The sequence below is a fragment of the Vespula pensylvanica genome, chromosome 25 (genome assembly GCF_014466175.1).
Source record: "Vespula pensylvanica isolate Volc-1 chromosome 25, ASM1446617v1, whole genome shotgun sequence".
NCBI lineage: Eukaryota > Metazoa > Arthropoda > Insecta > Hymenoptera > Vespidae > Vespula > Vespula pensylvanica.
The window spans coordinates 916,867-924,635 of record NC_057709.1 but is presented as its reverse complement, the minus strand read 5'-3'; the positions used below and the strand labels follow the sequence as shown (position 1 = coordinate 924,635).

General features: G+C 33.2%; 1 protein-coding gene across 5 annotated transcripts in view; it reads right to left on the bottom strand.

The window, feature by feature from the left end:
* The window catches only part of LOC122637310 (protein Fe65 homolog), a 108,117-nt gene that overhangs the window by 95,543 nt on the left and 4,805 nt on the right, over positions 1–7,769 (bottom strand). The window lies entirely within an intron of this gene.

The following is a 7,769-nucleotide window of genomic DNA, read 5'->3' as shown; positions in this document are numbered from 1 at the left end:
GTAATTCGGAAACAAGATCGTATCGTACGTATATTCGTATGAACCTTTTTTTTTCTTATTTCAACCTATTGAAACTATGTCTACATTTACAAAAATACCCTGTATCAAGAACATGTTGCACGTAAGGATCACGAGTTTATATTAATTCATAACTTAAGAATTTATTTGCCTTTTCTTTTTCTACGATCCGCAAGAAGAAAATAGAAAAGGAACAAACGATTAGCTTAGCCCAAAGTCGATTCTCGAGAGAAAGAAAAAAGAGAAAAGAAAACAATTGATTTCAGTAAGTCAACCGGAAACTTTTGGAGCCCGCCCAGTAACTGTTTGCCCACCCTATATATATAATATACGTATATGTATCTATTCTAGAGAACATGCGGAATCGTTTTCGGCAATCCTTTCTCTCTCTCTCTCTTTCTCTCTCTCTCTCTCTCTCTCTCTCTCTGTCTCTCACTTAGGTAGAGAGGGTTGCACTCTCATCCCCCTTCCGGTGTCTGGGTAAACATCGTCGTCGGGTCGTTACCAGGTCCAATCTCGGCTTTCCACGAAAATCCAACGAGACTCGATATCACATACCGGAAAATTCGTGATGTTCCTGTTCACGATTCTCTTGAAACAGATTCATATGTATGTATTTGTGTAGGTGTACCTAATATATTCATACACACATATATATATATATATGTAAGTATGTATGTATGTATGTATATATGTATGTATGTATGTATATATGTATGTATACATGTATGCCAGGTAACTCTCTTGGTAAAATTCGAAATATTATTCTTCCAATAAATATATAAAAACTTAATAAACACAATGGTTGATATTATTATTTATCGTTAATCGTTTAATTTAAGTATTTCGATTATTAATCTTGATTTGAAAAATTGAAATGAGTGATTTAAAAAAAAAGAAAAGTAAAAAGGTTTTTAAATCAATGGAAATTCATTTTACGAAATATAAAATATTAAATGAAAACGTATTCAAATAATAAGGGATATTTGAGACAGAATCTTTTTTTTTTTTTGTTCTTTTCTCTTTTGGCAAAGCTAATATTCATTCCGCTTGAAACTAGTTATCTGTTATCTCTATCTCTCTCGCCATCTTTCTTTCTATGGTGTCCATTAAGGAGTTACGTCTTTCGTGCGTGCGAATTCGCGATACGGACTATTGTACTTGCAACTTTACAGGGAAGTAATATTAACGGCGTCAAATTGCAAGCTTGTAATGGAATAAGAGAGAGAGAGAGAGAGAGAGAGAGAGAGAGAGAGAGAAGGAGAGAGAGAAATATATATTTCAACTTGCAAGATAAAGACAGAAAAAAAAAGAAAGAGAAAAAACATTGAGAAATAATCACAAAGAAATAACCAACAACAAATCCGATAATACCAAGTTAAGAATTTCGCAATTAAAAATTCAACGATTAAAAATATCATCATTTTTCAAAGACGACTAGGTGAGGGAGAAGTGATAGAGGCTAAAAAAAATTCTTAAATAATTTTTCGAATCGATGAAATAGTCCATTTCGATAGCCCTTTATTCTTCTCCTGATATTAAAACAAGTCTCTAACACGTCTTCAGCGTATTTACGTATCTACGTGAACGAATACGCGTGTGCATCTACTTATATATATATGTGTGTACAAGTTTGTATTTGAGTTAAGAATGTGAATTCGATTTCGTAAGAAAGATACGTAGGATTTCTTTCGAGAAGGAAACCAAAGAAAATTCAGCGTACTCGTAAACCCTCTTTCAAACGCGTTAACCTCCACCATCCTGCTCGATTAGTTATCCCACACCACCCCTTTTTCTTCTTTCAAGAGGAAGAAGTAGTACCTTGGTTGGAAGGAGAAACGACTGCGGAATGGTATAAGACGAGGGTGAGACGAGGGTGAGACGAGGGTGGCTCGAGGTAAAACGAAAGACGTTTTCGCGAAACTTACCGGCAATTTCCATGCGAACGAGCATAGTCCTTCCTCGTTCAAGAGTAGAATCCGTATATTTCCTATACCTTCGACATACCTTATCCTCGAGCACACCCCTCGTCCCTATCAACCCTTCTTTTTCTTCTAAGAGAAGAAAGTACGAAGAACACCTACATGGAATCGATATGATAAGATATATATATATATATATAGAAGCGTATATCATTGAATGTTGACGGTATCTTGCTTAGCTTCATTTTACATACGTCTATATGTGTATATCTTATAAAAAAAGATATGACATTTCGTTAGGAAAAAAAATGTTTTTTTAAATATTCAAATAAAAAGATCGTAATAAAATTTCATAAGAAAAAAGATAAAATGATATTCGATATGGTAATATTTTTGTCGATACACGCGCGCAAATATTTCATTAGATCTTATAAAAAATACGACGTTTCATTAGGAAATAATTTTTTTTTTTTTTTTTAATATATTAAAAAACAGAAAAAGAAGATTATAATGAAATGTCATAGCAGAAAATGATAGTATTACTGTCGGATCACATTCGACACACATACACGCACACATTTGGATTCTATTAAAAATGTGACATTTTGTTTAGAAAAGAAATAAAATAAAAAAAAAAAAGAAAAAGATTAAAAGATTCTAATGAAATGTCATAGTAGAAAATGTCGAGCGACACTCGACATAGTAGTATTTCTGTCGGGTCAACACACAGATACATACACACATATATTTAGCTAGATCCTATAAAAAATAACATTCTGTTATAAAAAAAAAAAATCGTACAAAAATCGACCAACAAAACATCGATTTACCATATTAATCTTCGTCGAGTGAGATACGAAATAAAACTAATTATGTCGAGCTAAACTCGACGTATCAATTTTTAAAACGATAACACATCTATGACACATTATCCGAATTATTTAGTACACATACATAATTATAAAGAAAAGTTTAAAGTTCATCGTATTAATCGATACAAATGTACGTACTTCCGATCGTTCCAATATACTATCGATATTATGTGACGTCGTTAAACACATAAGAAAATATTATCATCGTTTAATAACTCGAATTACTCTCCGCGCTGAGGATTATTATTCACGAGGTTCGTTTCCCTGTCGGTCGATGACCGGCAATTTGCTTGGCACCATTTCCACATAACATACATACACACACACACATACATATATATATATACATACATTCGTATGTAACATCAAGTATAGTTCTCGAAGCTCAGGCAAGCAGGTTCGTACCGAGCAAATCCCGCAGCGGTACCGCCAACAGGGCGAACAGGGGGTAGAAACAGAGGCAGGTTGATTGATCGCACACGCCAGGTTCCAGCCAACCTGGCGCCAGAATGTTGCCTCCCAACCTGAGTTATAAGTGAGTACACACTACTAGAACTGGTACTCAACTAGTACGTCTGATAACCCATTATGCTATCCGTAAGCTTTCAAACCGTTCCCTGAAAACTCGGTTAGCCACTAATAACGTCTATATTTACCTTGGATAATTGAACCAATGTATGTTTTTTTCTTTTTTTTTTTAATCATACATAGTTCTCTTTTTTTCTCTTCTTTACCTACCCTCAAAATCCTGCTACAAAATATTCGATTATTTGTTTGAAACGTGAACACTCGAGAGTCGTTCGTTCATGGTTGCTCTTGAATTGGGTTGTATTTGAGGTTATGTCTGACTTGTGTTTAAGATTAGTTACGTCGAGGTTAGGTCTGCGGTTAGATGCGGAATTTAGGAAGCGAAGTTTCGCACCTAGATTCGCAATAATATTTTTCAAACGAGTCGTTATTTAATTTGTTTGTTCAAATTTCTTTTCGTTTTGCTTGCCTGTGAAAGTTTCATCCTCTTCGGTTGGATTATTCGATTATTGAGCAACGACCTTATCGAGAATAATATCGAATAGACCGCGAGAGTCGATCGTTCTGCTACCTTCCGCTCCATCAAACATTCATGCCGTCGGCAGCAGCAGTAGCAGTAGTAGTAGTGGTAAATGGTGATGGTGTTGGTATTGGTGATGGTGGTGGGCGCGTATCGAGCACGGTTTGCAGTGCGAAAACGCGACCGATAAAAGTGCACCCCCAACGAGGTACTCGTACATCGCTCACCCCTACTACCACCCTACCATCACCATCGTCGCCATTTTCTACCTAACCATCCCTCTATCTCTCCTCTAACTCTCCTCAAACTCTTCAACCTCGTTAATACTCCCAGAGTTAACTTTTGTTTCCTACAATGCTACTTTTATCAAATCCAAATCAATTGAATGGAACGAATTTACAGGATTTCATATTTGTCGTTTGGTGTGAACGGTTGTTAGCAAGTAGGGGTGTCTAACAAGTAACATCCGTGATTATGAGACTCGTGAATAAAAAAGACTCAATAAATAAAAACTAAGGGATTAAATTAATTAAATTTCTGATCGATTGACAATCTGACACATTATATTTTTCAGAAAAGAAAAAAATCATATCAAAAGATCGACGGAAGATTCTTAAAGGCTCAACAATAATCTGCTAATTGACGAGATCAAAAAAGAAAATAATTTTCGAAAGAGGAATCAAATTACGTTCTATTTTGAAACTTTTCGACTCTCGTCAAACTCTCTCGTCTAAACGAATTTAAGGAAAAAGGAACAAAAAAAAAGAGAGAAAGAAAGAAAATGTAAACGATGGTAAGGGTGGAGGATGAGGGGGTGGTTTAAAAAAGTACATTTTTATTTCCGCAAGTTCCCGATAAGCTGCCGCAGTTAAGCGGGATGGTTAAATGTGCGTTGAAACGAGATAGAGAGAGAGAGAAAGACAGAGAGAGAGAGAGAGAGAGAGAGAGAGAGAGAGAGAGAGAGAGAGAGAAGCATGCTGACTCGAGACTTGGTGTGTGCTACGTAATTACTGGAGACACGGTAGAGAAGTTTGCCCGATTAAAACCGACGACGGTTCAGTGAATTCTCTGGGATCCATAGACTGGTGTCTAGAAATTCACGAGGTCAAGTATTAAAAACTTTTCTCTCAATCTTTGTTCATATCCCTTATCATCGTATATAACTTAGCCATTCCGCACTCAGCGTACCACCTAGCGACCCACTCATCGTCCACCTTTGTCCAACCCCGTACCTATTTAACCTCTTTTTTTCTTTTTTTCGATGGAAACCACGAGTAACTAGTTCGTAGGGGTAACATAACCTTTAATATCTCTAAAGAATTTTTTTTTACATTATTCACCCGATCGACGACGATTTAAAAGATTTCTTTTTTAATTTGGTTTTTTTTTTGTTTTTACTTTTCTTTTTATCGTTTTTTTATTATTATTATTAATTAATTGGAACGAATATTTTTTAATAACAGCAACATGGTAGCACTTATCGAGGAACTCATCGTCCATCTTTGTTCAAGCCTGTACCTATTTAACCTCCTTTTTTTTTTTTCTTTTTCGATGGAAACCACGAGTAACTAGTTCGTAGAAGTAACATAACTTTCAATATCTCTAAAGAGTTTTTTGATATTATTTACCTGATCGACGACAATTTTAAAGATTTTTTTTTTAATTTCGTCTTTTTTTTTTTTTAAATTCTCTTTTCATTCCTTTTTTTATTAATTGATTTGAACAAGTATTTTTTAATGAATATTTTTTGAAATAAATTTTAATAAATGTTATACACACAAGTATATATATAATTAATTAATATACATATATATATATACTTAATATTTATACATGTAATTAATTAATATATATATATATTAATGTTATTATTAATTATTAATGTCATTATTAATTACTAACGTTATAATTAATGTTATTATTAATGTTATAATTAATTAATATATATATATATATACAATTTAATCACCCTTATTAATTAATTTGAACAACTATTTTTTAATGAACATTTTTTCAAATAAATTTTATTACACATACATACATACATACATATATACATCATACGTACATACATACATACACACACACACACACACACACACACACAATTTAATTATGTTTGCGTGAGGGTGAAATAAAATTCTTTCATTTCAATTCAATGGGAAATAAGATTCCTTTCAACGTAAATTGCTATCTCTTTCTCTCTCTCTCTCTCTCTCTCTCTCTCTCTCTCTCTCTCTCTCTCTCTCTCTCTCTCTCTCTCTCTCTCTCTCTCTCTCTTTCTCTCTTTCTCTCACTCAGTCTTTCCTATCTAGACTTACTTATGTCTTTTTGTACATTTAATTTGTCCGACGTATTTGACGGATAAGCAACTCCTCGTCGTCGTCGTCGTCGTCGTCGTCGTCGTCGTCGTCGTCGTCGTCGTCGTCGTCGTCGTCGTCATCGTCGTCTTCATCGTCGACGACGAAAAGCTTCTTTATTTGTATAATTATTACGAACTTGGACAGAATAAAAAATTCACTTTGGTTCTGCTTTATTTCTTTCTATTTAATTTAACTCAATTTAATTTAATTCGATACAACTTCTATTTAATTTAATTCAATTTAATTTAATTTAAATTAATTTAATTTAACTTAATTTAATTTAATTTAATTTAATTTAATTTAATTTAATTTAATATACATTTAATTTAATGTAAATTAAATTGAATTATATTAAATTGCATCGAATAAAATTTAATTTAATTTAATTTAATGTCCATTCTTTTCAAATTTCCCGCCACACTTCGCGTTCGGTCTTGTCATTCAAATATTTCGTAAAAAAAAAAATATTCTCTATAAAAAGATTTCAATCGATATATCGATATATCGTTATAAACAATCCTTATCTAATTTGATACGAATAGAAAATCGCGATGTTTTCTTTTCTAATGCTATATCTCTATCGTTATCTTTTTTTTTTGTAATTTATTTTCTTTTCTTTCTTTTTCCTTTTTTGGACTTTCGTTCGATCCAACACGCGTACGAAATATTTTATGAATTTCACGCGCGCTTTCGAACTTGTGTTTCTTCCTTCCATTTTTATTTTATATTATTTTATTTTATTTTTTCTACCCTTATCTTTCCCACTTCGATAAAATTTTAATTGCAATTCCTCGTCGAAAGTTTTTCTAATTAAAAATATCCTTTCTATCACGGATAAAAAAAAAATCGAAATGTCAAATATTACAAAATACCGATCGTCGTAAAAAACAAAAAAATTTAATCGTTAAAACCGTACATATAACGATGAGTACACGTGAGCATTATTATTATTTTTCATTACGAATAATTCCCTAAAACTTACACGTGTAAATCTCACCCTTGCTCCACTCCACCCCTTCCCACCCCCACCACACCTAGAATCAAGACTGGAACGATCGGCACGTAGTTGGAACGTTACAAGGAAGCTTCAACATCCTCGAATATTCGTCTGGAGAATGTAAATGACCTTGGAGTGCTCCGTAATATGTAGATTAATCCCAGGTTGCTTGTGAAAACTCTCTTGAAACTATCTTCCTTTCGTACAAACAGTAAAAGAGAGACAAAACGAGAGAGAGAGAGAGAGAGAGAGAGAAAGAGAGAGAGAAAATACATCAAACTACTGTGCACGAACTCGATCGAAAGATATCTAATGAATAATTGACTTATAAGATTAAAAAAAGAAAAAGAAAAAATAAACAATCCCAGGATTAGAAAGATGAACATTTTTGTATTAATAAAAAAAAAAATGAAAAGATCTTGAGAAACATTTATCGATCGATCGATATTCAATAACTACAAATCATGGTATATATACAGGATGTTTTAAAAAATGTTGGTACAACTTACTTCGGGGATAGATTCGGTACGATAAAATAAGAGAATAAGT